Source organism: Cyprinus carpio, chromosome B15 (assembly GCF_018340385.1).
Source record: "Cyprinus carpio isolate SPL01 chromosome B15, ASM1834038v1, whole genome shotgun sequence".
Classification (NCBI taxonomy): Eukaryota; Metazoa; Chordata; class Actinopteri; order Cypriniformes; family Cyprinidae; genus Cyprinus; species Cyprinus carpio.
In genome coordinates this window covers 6,779,312-6,792,353 of record NC_056611.1, presented here as the reverse complement: position 1 = coordinate 6,792,353, position 13,042 = coordinate 6,779,312, and the positions used below count along the sequence as shown (strand labels likewise).

At 39.5% G+C, this 13,042-nt stretch overlaps 1 protein-coding gene across 2 annotated transcripts in view; it reads right to left on the bottom strand.

The window, feature by feature from the left end:
- The window catches only part of LOC109099788 (LHFPL tetraspan subfamily member 6 protein), a 104,581-nt gene that overhangs the window by 7,784 nt on the left and 83,755 nt on the right, over nt 1-13,042 (bottom strand). The window lies entirely within an intron of this gene.

Sequence of the window (13,042 nt, the reverse complement as noted above, 5' to 3'; positions counted from 1 at the left end):
GCTCATGTATAATAGATTCAACACACACATAATGTTTTAGTTGTGTTTTTTTTTACAAATTTCCAATTTTCAACCCTAAGGAATAAGTTTTTTTTTTTGTTTGTTTGTTTTTTTGTAACTCAAATCACACAGTTTGTATTATAGACATGCATGATATATATAAATTCTGGCCTGTGCTAATATTTTCCTAAGTGATCAGACTTACAAAAATGCCATATAAAGGGATATGCTCATCAACCACCTTCAGTGCTGGGGCTCACAATCAACTTCCAAAGAGCTGTCTGCAGCCCACAAGTGTTAACAACGATTGCTGAAGTGAGAACTCCCTCTACCACACACCTCTATGCTTATAAATGGAAAGTCTTTGAGAGCTGGTGCACCTTAAAGGGATAGTTCACCCAAAAATCAAAATTATGTCATTAATGACTCACCCTCATGTCGTTCCAAACCCGTGAGACCTCCGTTCATCTTCGGAACACAGTATAAGATATTTTAGATTTAGTCCGAGAGCTTTCTGTCCCTCCATTGAGAATGTATGTACGGTATACTGTCCACGTCCAGAAAGGTAATAAAAACATCTTCAAAGTAGTCCATGTGATATCAGAGGGTCCGTTAGAATTTTTTGAAGCATCGAAAATACATTTTGGTCCAAAAATATCAAAAACTACGACTTTATTCAGCATTGACTTCTCTCTCGGGTCTGTTATGAGCACGTTCACAGCACATCCGGTTCGCGAACGAATCACTCGATGTAACCGGATCTTCTTGAACCAGTTCACCAAATCGAACTGAATCGTTTGAAACGGTTCGCGTCAACAATAAGCATTAATCCACAAATGACTTAAGCTGTTAACTTTTTTAACATGGCTGACACTCCCTCTGAGTTCAAATAAATCAATATCCCGGAGTAATTCATTTACTCAAACAGTACACTGACTGAACTGATGACCGAGCCAGATAACGAACGAAACATAGACTCGTTCTCGAGTCAAGAACCGGTTGCATCGGTTTTCGGATCACCGGTAGTGATGGGAAGTTCTGTTCTTCTCGGCGAACCGGTTCTTTCGGACAGTTTGATTCAATAAACCGGTTGCCGAAAAACTGTTCACCAGTTCTTTTGCGCTCGACGTAATGACTTCATTGGCGATGATTGCCCTTGATTCAAGCCCTCGGTTTACCCGCGCTCATAACATTAGCACAGAATCAGTTCAGAATCAATCACCAAAAGAACCAGTTCAGTTCAGACGCACTGTGTGTCAGTCTGCTTCACGCATGCGCAGTATCATCAGCTCCTCGGTTCTCGAACCGGACGCCTCCGACAGAAACGGTTCTTGACTCAAGAACAAGTCAATGTTTCGTTCGTTATCTGGCTCGGTTCAGTCAGTGTACTGTTTGAGTAAATGAATTACTCCGGGATATTGATTTATTTGAACTCAGAGGGAGTGTCAGCCATGTTAAAAAAAGTTAACAGCTTAAGTAATTTGTGGATTAATGCTTATTGTTGACGCGAACCGTTTCAAACGATTCAGTTCGATTTGGTGAACTGGTTCAAGAAGATCCGGTTACATCGAGTGATTCGTTCGCGAACCGGATGTGCTGTGAACGCGCTCATAACAGACCCGGGAGAGAAGTCAATGCTGAATAAAGTCGTAGTTTTTGATATTTTTGGACCAAAATGTATTTTCGATGCTTCAAAAAATTCTAACGGACCCTCTGATGTCACATGGACTACTTTGAAGATGTTTTTATTATCTTTCTGGGCGTGGACAGTATACCATACATACATTCTCAATGGAGGGACAGAAAGCTCTCGGACTAAATCTAAAATATCTTATACTGTGTTCCGAAGATGAACGGAGGTCTCACGGGTTTGGAACGACATAAAGGTGAGTCATTAATGACATAATTTTGATTTTTGGGTGAACTATCCCTTTAATGGAGAAGGACCCAGTTGTTTGCTCAATTCCAGTTATCTTGTCTTTCTTACAGGAGTGCTTGGATGGCAGCTGTGTGCCTTCTACACTCAGAGTGTGCATTGCCAAACAGTGCATCTGGTAATCAGATTTCTGTTTGGTACGAGATGGCTAAACCCTCCTCACCGATCTATTATCCCCACTTGGGGCCTAGCTTTTGTTCTTAAAGCTTTGGCATGTCCTCCCTTATCGCTCCCTTCGCAAATCCTGTTGATACAGCAAAGCTAGTTTTACAGTAAATGTAACTCCGTAATCACCTGCTTTGTTATGTTGTGCTTCACTTACTCTTTTTGAGTCACTTTGAATGAATCACTGTATCGGTGTTGTTAAATCAAGAACAGCTGCAATCAGATCAGTTCAATTTGCAAATGGATTGTTCAGTGTGATTTGTGAACTGTTTCAACAGATTCTTTAAAAATAATCAGTTCTTTCACAAACTGAAGAGAGTCTCAGAGGAGGTGGTGTTTTTTTTTAGCTCAAAATAAAGTGGAATGATATGTTTTTTTATTAAATGCGTAAAAAAGTGATATGATGCATCCATTATGCATGCATTTAGTACTAATGCCTAATAAAATAAAAGTAAAGAAAAACACTGTACACCACTGATTTTGCAAGTATGATGTAGTTTTTCATAAATTCGTTGTCCATAACATACGCCTGCCCATACCATACCCTCACCACCACCATGTGCCACTCGATCCACAACGCTGACATCAGCAAACCCCTCATCCACACCACGCCATACACACTGTCTGCCATCTGCCCTGTACAGTGAAAACCGGGATTAATCCGTGAAGAGAACACCTCTCCAAAGTGCTAGACGCCATCAAATGTGAGCATTTGCCCACTCAAGTCGGTTCCGATGACGAACTGCAGTCAGGTCAAGACCACAATGAAGACGACGCAGATGAGCTTCCCTGAGATGGTTTCTGACAGTTTGTGCAGAAATTCTTTGGTTATGCAAACCGATTGTTGCAGCAGCTGTCCGGTTGGCTGGTCTCAGACGATCTTGCATGGGAAGATGTTGGATGTGAAGGTCCTGGCCTGGTGTGGTTACACATGGTCTGCGGTTGTTAGGCCGGTTGGATGTACTGCCAAATTCTCTGAAACGCCTTTGAAGACGGCTTATGGTAGAGAAATGAACATTCAATTCACGGGCAAACGCTCTGGTGGACATTCCTGCATTCAGCATGCCAATTGCACACTCCCTCAAAATTTGCGACATATGTGGCATTGTGCTGTGTGATAAACTGCACATTTTAGAGTGGCCTTTTATTGTGGCCAGCCTAAGGTACACCTGTGCAATAATCATGGATGGATTATCTCAGCAAAGGAGAAGTGCTCACTAACACAGATTTAGACAGATTTGTGTACAATATTTGATAGAAATACGCCTTTTGTCTACAAAGAAAAAGTCTTAGATCTTTGAGTTCAGCTCATGAAAAATGGGGCAAAAACAAAATTGTTGCATTTATAATTTTGTTCAGTGTATAATAATACAGAAACTGCATTTAATCCAAAAATGATGTTAGTAACAATCAAAGCTTCTTAGTGACGACCCAAAAAAAAAAAAAAAATTATCGTAGAACTAAAAATGGACTGAGATCAGTTAAACCCTTGCTAAAACTAGCGGGCTGCATCCAGGTCCCCAGTGCCACATAAAGATAGTGTGCCTTTTCTCCAGATTACCATGAGTGAGGGTCTTTACACAAACTCCCTTCTCATTCCAACTGCTGTCTACGGATAGATACACAAGTCCTTTGCTAAGGGGCTTTTCTATCACATTAGCCTAATCCTTTCCAATTTTTCCTTCATCATTCCTTCACTACACAGACTTACTGACAGGAATTAGGTTAATCTATACACTGCTGTACACAGTTTGAGCAAGGTGGGAGATGTCCTTACAGACACATACACACACATACAAACATGCAAAAAGACGTTAAGATATTAATCAGGACTTGAGAGATGCAATCATAAAGGCCCTCTAGAATGTATATTAAGACATCATCACAATGTCAATTTACATTTGGCAATGTGAATTAGAAATTTCTTATTGATTCCAATGTTTTTAAGGACAAGCTCTAAATGAAACTGTCACACCCTAAAAAATGCATATATCTAGTTTCAAGATAAAAGATGACAGCTTCTTATACATTATGTCAAAGAAAGAAGCAGGTCTAATTGTTTTTTTTTTTTTTTAATGAAAACAACAGTAATCTGTACAGGATTTTATTAAGAAATACATAAAGAAAGAAAGAAAGAAAGTCAAATCTAGGAGTGTGTCAAAGAGAGATGCAGACGAATGAGGAGGCAGCATAAACAAAACAAGACAATAGGTGCTTCTCAAACAAAAGGCTGCATCCTAGTGATGATGCATTCTTTCTAGTGAGTGTGTATGCTGCATGGTTACGTCAAAGTATTACAAACTAAAATTTCATGAAAATTAAAACATAGCCATTGCAGCCACAGATTAAATCTGCAGTCCGTAATTTTTTTGTGTTCAAAGTTTAAAAAAAAAAAAAAAAAAAAAATAATAAACTACAACACCAATAAATCATCCAAAAAACTATGTTTTTGGCTTGTCCTGAATCACTACAGTACACCTATAATAAGTGTTTATATTCTGACTATTTTAGTAGGTAGGTACCGCTGTGGAGTAGCCCAGTACCTGCATGATTCATCATAGACATAAACAGAGAGAAGTAGTTCTGGCTACAGTGTTCTTCCACAAGACGCACGCAGTTCTGTTTATTAACCACTAGAGCTCCAAAAGTTACAGACGTCACCTTTAAGAAACAAAAGAACACTGAGACTTAGGGTAGAATGCAACCTGTATAGCAACATGCTACAAAATTTGTCAGGTTACGCATGTAACCATGGTTCCCTGAGAATAGGGAACAAGATGCTGAGTCCTCTAGAGGGCGCTAGGGGAATGCCTCCAGCATGACCAGTGTCTGAAGCATGAATGAAAAAATGACAATGAACTTGACATTGGCAGGTGGTAACCCATGACGTAAACAATAATGTGACTGGGGGTATAAAAGAGCACCTGTGGAATACGTCATCCACTTCTTTGACTCAGGAGTGCCTGAAGCATGGAAGAGAGATGCAGCGTCTCATTCTATATTCTCAGGGAAGAATGGTAACATGCGTAACCTGAGACATTCCCTTTCGAAAGGGGAACTCCATGCTGAGTCCTCTGGAGGGCACTAGGGGAATGGTATACCAACGCCACCATGCTGGGGTTGAGTCCCCAAACAACTGGATTCCCTAAGTCAAGACTGAAAGCAACATCATCCCTGCCCCAACAAATTCGCTGTGACCAGAGCATGACCTGGAAACCTCCTACAGGCAAGCTAAAAGCTCGCCAATGTAATAGACTAGCTCACCCTCCAAAGTCTGGCACTTTAGAGTGGAGGTCTAGCAAACAACTCTCAGAACGAGAGGAGACCTGGTTACACTCAACACTAAACAGTTATTGAGGCTCAAAGGATACCTTAATACTGGCTACGCGGAGCTCTAAAGTCAAGTCAAGTCACCTTTATTTATATAGCGCTTTAAACAAAAAAGATTGTGTCAAAGCAACTGAACAACATTAATTAGGAAAACAGTGTGTCAATAATTCAAAATGACAGTTTAAGGCAGTTCATCATTGAATTCAGTGATGTCATCATCTCAGTTCAGTTTAAATAGTATGTGTGCAATCATTTGCAATCAATAAAAGAGCAGAGGCTTCAGCAGAATAACCCTCTTAAATGAGAGGAAGCCTAACAACCCTCAGTCCTGGTAACTGTTAATCAAGGCAGCCACCAGAGGGCCAAACACTTGATTACACTGTCTAACCAGAGCTCAGGTTAGCAGAGGCCTCACCAGAACGACTCTCTTAAGTGAGAGGAGGTCAGACCTACTCAACATAAAGACTGTTTATCAAGGCGGCCTCGAGAGGGCCGAACACTTGATTACACTGTCTAGCCAGAGCTCAGGTGAGTGGATGCCTCAGTAGAACGACTCTCTTAAGCAAGAGGAGGCCAAACCTACTCAACATAAAGACTGTTTATCATGGCAGCCCCACAGAGGGCCGGACACTTGATCCCAAGTCTAGCTGGAGCTCAGGTGAGCGAAGGCCTCAGCAGAATGACTCTATGAGAACAGGACGCCAAACCAACTCAACCATATGACAGTTTATCAAGGCGGCCTACAGAAAACCGAACATTAGATTGCACTGTCCAGCTGGAGCTCAGGAAAGTGGAGGCCTCAACAGAAAGAATCTCTAAAAAGAGGAAGGCAAGCCACTCAACCATAAAGACAACTCATCATGGCGGCCTCAAAGAGACTGAACACTTGATGTTACCATTGTAACTGGAGCTCAGTTTGGCTATAATAACCTACCTCTAATCTTTCCTATTCCTCCTCAAGTCTCTCCTTTTTTGAGTCCTGCTCCTGCCAGCAGGGGGAGGAGGAGCCAGAGTTGTCACACTTCACCTCTGAGCCTGCCTGTAGTCCACAGACTCAGAGGGCCTAGGGTCCCCCGAGGTTATAGGCGCAAACACAGGATGGCGCAGTATCAGTTTTTTATTAGCTGCTGACCGCACCCTCGCCTCTCTGAAATTATCGACCATAGCCTCAACTGATGTGCCAAATAACTCAGAGGGCGAAACTGGCAAATTGAGAAAAAATGTTTCTTTTTCTCCGTGGCCACCATTGCCACCATTGCACGACCAATAGCTGCAGCTGTTTGTTTAGTGGCCCGGAGAGCAAGGTCTGTAGTGCAGCGCAGCTCGATCACCGCTTCAGGTGACAGGCCCTTGCCATCGTCCAGGGCTTTAAGCAGATCAGCCTGGTTTGCATGCAACACAGCCATCGTGTGCAGAGCACCACCAGCCTAACCCGCAGCCGCATACGCCCTGTCGTTCAGTTTATATCTCATTCTCAGAGGCATCAATGGCAATCCCACCATGTTCGCATAAAAAGCCGAATATGGATTTTTCCAAGACCTTTCCACCTCGCTGTGTAGGTCTGGCAAAAATGGAAGACTCGTTGAACCTGAGAGATCATGGCCATCCAAAAAACGCTCATCTAATCTGCCGCGAGTGGACTTTGGCTTTTTTGTATTTCCAAGGAAGACTTAATCTCACAGTCACACACACCAATACCTCTAACAATTCACCGTATGTGGGGCAGGCAGGCTCATCAACCACATCTTGGTCTTTTAGGCTTGCATTTACCAGAGCACTATCTGCTGGATCAGATGATCCTAAAGAAAGAACATCCACATCTAGCAGATTGCCCTCATTGGCGGCAGAAGAATGAGAAAGAGAAAATCCTCCACCAGCTCAACCTGTGAGCCCCATGATATCAGTCTCCGCTGTGCCTCGGCTGCAGCTGGTCCTGAACCACCGGGTGCTGACGCTTGTCCTAATTCTCTCGAGAAAGTGTGAAAGGAGATTTATCAAACAAAATCATTCAAAAGAAAGTCAAGCTTCTTGATTTTGTGATCAGTGCCACTAAAAGTTTTAGCACTGAAGAAATGTAAAAACTTTGAGTTTATTTAATCTTTGCTGCAGCAGAGGCACAAATGTGTTTGCCAACAGCCCAGCCATGTTGTGACGCTAATGTATTCCTGCTGAATATTAAACAAAATCATAAATTCTCTTTCAAGTCGTAAGTAATGTCAAGAGATAAAGAGGCGTGTAATCAGCTAGAAATGCCCCGCAGCACTCAAAAGTTAAAACAAAAGGGGTACAGCCTCCTCCATCCTAAAAAATTAAAGGAATGCAGCATGAGGGATTTTTTTTTTTGGTCTTCATTAATCATAGAGTGGGTGCTGTCCTCATTTTAGCACTGAGACCTATAACACTAATACTGCTTATTAGCATAGCGATAAAATTGTATTTCTCTTATCCAGCCTTCATTTTTTTTACAGACATTTTAATTTTAGCTGTTAGTAGCATAAAGCTTGTTAGAGGTTAAAAAATAGGATGAAAATTCAAATTATTGTTGTTGAGCATTCAGTTCATAAAAATAAATCAGTTAAAAAAAAAAAAAAAAAAAAAACAGACGATAAAGGAAAGCAGGAAGTGCAGAAGAACAAAGGCTGTTCTTCTCATCCTGTTCCTCTTCTGGAGCAGGATAACAAAGAGAAAGGGGGAAACAGTTTCATTGCCTATTGATCATAAGACCAAAGTGTTGCTTGTGACTTTTATCTTTTCATTTTTTTCCCATTGTTCACACACTTCATTTGCAAAAGAATTCAGTCAGGAATATTCCTTCACTACAAAAGTGTAAATGATACATATTATTCTTTTTTTTTTTCAAATAATGTTGCCAAATAATGATGGTGTTCCTGTGCGTACTCTCCATGGGAGCAGGAGGTGAGGCAACATGGCTAATCATCATCTCAAGATCTGAGACAGACTGAAGTTTTGCTAGGGCAAGCTGTCCTGATATTATGTTTTGGTTTAAAAACCTCTGTTATGGATCTCAGATTATGGTCTCAGGCAAGACTGCACTGTATTTCCTTAAATAAATGTCTGTTGGTCTGAGTTTTGATCTTGGAGGATCAATTCTTGAATCTGCATCAATATAACTATATACAGTCCCACCTCAAGGCATGTGTTTTAAAACTAGCGTCCACCATATATAATCTGTCATTTTTCAATCTTTATTTGATTGCATTTCTTTAAGTGTTTTTCCCCCTGAAGTTTAATCCCATCCTCCACACTTACTATGTGGGTTACTGAAGATTGAGATGGGAAGAGGAGGGACAGAGGGTGGGTGGAGATTACCAAGAATGGAAACAGCAACTTTATTGATGTGCCAAGAAACCACAGGGAGGTGGAGGTTCTGAGCACCAGCTAGGAGAAGCACTTGTTCACAGGCCCCCAAAGTTGCTCTCGAAAAACTGGGCTATGATGTGTCTCGTCTTTCTGTTTCCTGTTACATCAGACTTTGTGACCTCTTTATGTCTGTTTTTCTACTTCAGTGATAGACACAAATAAAAACCCTGCAAATGCGTTGATGATTCACCTCATGTCAGTGTCCCAGATGTGCATGCAATTACTTGTTTGAGGTGGAAAGTGGCAAGTTCTAAACCACCATAAACGTGCTGTAATGAATTCCATCTATTTCAGAGAGGTTCTGACATGCAACAAGAGGGGTTTTGGTTTTTAGAAGCACCCTTGTCGTGGGAAAGGAAAATTAGTAACTATAAAAATCTACAGCTCTGTTTCAGTGACCGATGTTGCTGATGGATATTCTGGAGAATTTCTGATATACTTGTTATGCTTTATTGTGCACTTGTAAAAATGATCTCCATGTCTGGCATTATAATGTGTAATTTTATGACTGTATTACAGAAACAGAATATTGAGGTATAAATCAATAAAACATTTCATCTGTAATACTTGATTATGGCTGGTCAGTTGTTGCATTCTGCAGTCAAATATATTTAAATATTAACTGCTAAACTATATAATTGGCTATTGCACCAGAAAACCAAAATACCCGTAGCAGTGCTAGTTTAATGTCTCTCATTTCATGACCATTTCTTTCTTTAGTAAGTAGCCATTTTTTTGGATAAGTGGTATAAAGAGTCTCTTAGGGTCTCGGCTTATGATCTTATTTTTGCAATTTTCATAATTAGTGTAATTCATGATATGGTAAAAAATGTAAGAAAACATTTTTAAGAGCAAAAATGTACATATCCTTTGAACACTGAAACTAATTTAAGTGTTTTTTTTTACTTTTTCTGGTTTATTAATAATTGGCAAGTTTAGTTGTTCATAATAATTGTAATAAATGAATAAAAACATAAATAAGAATAATAATGTTATGATTATTTATATTTTTAATTATTTTAAAACCTAATAATAAGTGGGTGGGGGCCAAAAAGAAGGATTTTGGTAGGGACCCTATGCATTTCAAAATGGCTCTGTGATACAACTGTCATACTGTCATTACAAATGGCATGTTTATTTTGTGAAAATGACCAGATGACTTCTGTAAAGTTAATCCAGGACAGGGTTTGTAATTTTGGACATAAAGCAAAACTCTTATTATTGCTAGCCTTTAAAGTCAGATGTTGGCCAAACAATATTGACATATACCAGTGAAACAAGTTGGCATGGGAACCAGCAAATAGGGATTGTTGACAACCATCTGAACAGGTGGATGTGGGTGAGATCATAATATGAAAAAGACTTTTGCAACAGTCATTTATCCATGCGCCAAGGGTCAACACATACTATTCCTCACTATCCATCTCAGATCTATGACAATCTCTCACCTTCTATTAAGATCAGACATCTGCATTTGAGAAGACATCGATCACTGGGAGTGTAAAAACAGTCCATTAAAGGCTGCCATTAGTGTCGTCCATTAAAGAAGCATTCAATATCCACTCCTGAGTGGGTCATAATGAGTCTGCTGTTAATGCATGCGCATGCTTTGTGATTATCTCTGCAATTCATTCAGTCTGGCCTGTAAGCCAACTACCTCTTACATCTCTACAAGTAATTAAAGATTAAATCACATGATCAGAATACTGAACTAGAATCTTTAATCAAAGTGGTAAATGTGAAAAGCAGAGCAGACCCCATATATAGGACACCTTACCAGACCAGTTGCCTAACCATTCCTAACTTATCAGTTCATTGTCTGGTACTCTCTTTATGTTGCTAGTAGAGCTGTTGCTTTTTTGTCTTCTCCCTTGTTTCTTTTGCCCGTGATTATCTTTTTATATAAAATTATGAGCTAGAACATGGAAACAGGAACATGAGAGACAGGAAACAATAAACAAGACAAAGCTATTAACAAAAACTTCAAAACAAACAAACTCAAACATTATTTTAATGAAGATGTTTTTAGTAGCAATAATTGTGAAGAAGTGATTTTCAATTGTTATTATTATTCTTATTATTCTTATTATTAATAATATTAATACTAACCCTAAAATTATTGAAAGATGTACAGTAGAAAGCGAAGAAAAGCAGCCAAATGCAGAGTGAGAAAAACTGCTTGTTTTTATTTTCATGAGTTCATGAGTTTAAATTGTGTCGCAAATCATTTTCAACATTCACACAGTCATTGGTTGCATTTCCCGAAACCTTATTAATGCTACATCATTCTTAAGTTGTATCTTAACCTGCACCTTATCGTTTATACATGTTTCCCGAAACATTCATAGTTAAGTATACCTTCTGTAAGTCATACTTTCAGACTAGTAAATTACAGTGTGGTTTCGGCCCTTTTTTATAGCACAAAAACTGCACTTATAAAAATCACTAATGACCTTCCTATGCCAGCTGATTCTGGTTTAGTCACTATTCTTGTCCTCCTTGATCTAAGTGTGGCCGTTGACACCATTTCTCACACCATCCTTCTCAATAGACTAATCTCTATTGGCATCACACACCCCCCTCAGGATTGGTTTAAATCATATCTTTCGTGGCGCACTCAGTTTGTCCAGCTATAATTTTTTAGTTCCCAACCTTCTTCCGTTAATACTGGTGTGCCTCAGGGTTCTGTTCTGGGACCCCTTCTTTTCATCATTTATCTTCTTTCTCTTGGCAATATCTTCTGCGAATACAACATCCTATTTTTGTCTTCCTTTCTCCTCAGGTTTAGAGTTTGGGTGTCCTCCAGGACAGTACACTGTCATTTCAATCACATATTAATAGAATCACCGGATCCGCCTATTTTCATCTACGTAATATTAACCGCCTTTGCCCTTCCCTTACCCCTCATACTACTGCTATTCTTGTTTACAGTCTTGTCATCTTCTGCATCGATTATTGTAATGAAGACACTATGGAAAATATATTATGAGAATATAAATGACCCATTCAAACGCCAGTGAAGGCTTACTGCCAGTTAGTGATACGCATGATAGGTTTGGGCATGAGATTGCGGGTTCACACACTCATTTCGAAATTATATAAAATATCCAGTGTTGGATTTAGTTTGCAATTTGGATTATTTTTATAAGATCCCATGAGTCCTGATAAATAACATTTGAACTGAAGTTCTTCATGTTGGAAAACACTTTTACCAGAATATTTTTATTTTGGACTTATTTAGGCCTATGTTTTTTTCTCTTTTTTCTTCTTCTTCTTCATTTGTAAGAAGATGTTAAATTATTAAACAGGGTCTCATGTAGGTTTTTTCCCTTATATTTTATGTGGTGACCACTGGGATGTGTTCTGGGAATATAATTTTGGGGTTTCCTTACATGACGTGATGTATTTTGCAAAGCAAAAGTAAAAGTTTCATTCAAGTTTTTTACATTCTAACAGGATAAGGTTCTGTCTTTATTTAAAATCAACACTTCTTTTATAAAGAACACTGCTTTCTCACATAACACAGTGAAGTGGCCCATGCATAGAATGAATAATAGATTCTCGAGCCATTGATATCAACAAATTCAGTACCAATGCCATGGACAGCACCTGGTAACGCTGCAAGTATGAAGGTATATCTTAAGCAGCCTCCTAAGGTATAGTTCGGGGAACATGCCTAGAAATGGTACAGCTTTAGTTTAGGCATACCTTTAGAGTCTTCGAAGCATGCTAAGAGACAGTGTTATTGGGAAATGCAGCCATTATAACTTGTGAGTCGCAAATTTCCTGACTAGGTGGCAGTTTTCTGGATTGCATTTTGTTCATGGACTCTCAAGTTTTAGTTGGATATTTCCATAGGCTATATATGTTTATAAAACTAAACCTGAACGTAATTTCTAAATCTCGCTAAGATGCCAACACAACTGAATATTTGCCTTAATGCTGTGCAGAACAAACATGCTGCTTTATGAAAAGTTGTTCTGTGTTTATCCAAGTAATAAAGGTTGAAAGGTGAGTTCTTAATTCAGCCATCAGAGGTTTACATTCTCTACTGAAATTTTCTTTGGAGTGAGAACAAGGCTTTCTTCTTTCATATCTCTGCATGTCTTGGGATCACTTGTACCTTTTGTCATCCTTACTTGGTCCTCTTCAATGGTGCCTCGGGAATTCTGCACCCCTGCTCTCTGGCCCACACAATACCATTCAGTTTAGCATTCAAGGGGGCAGAAA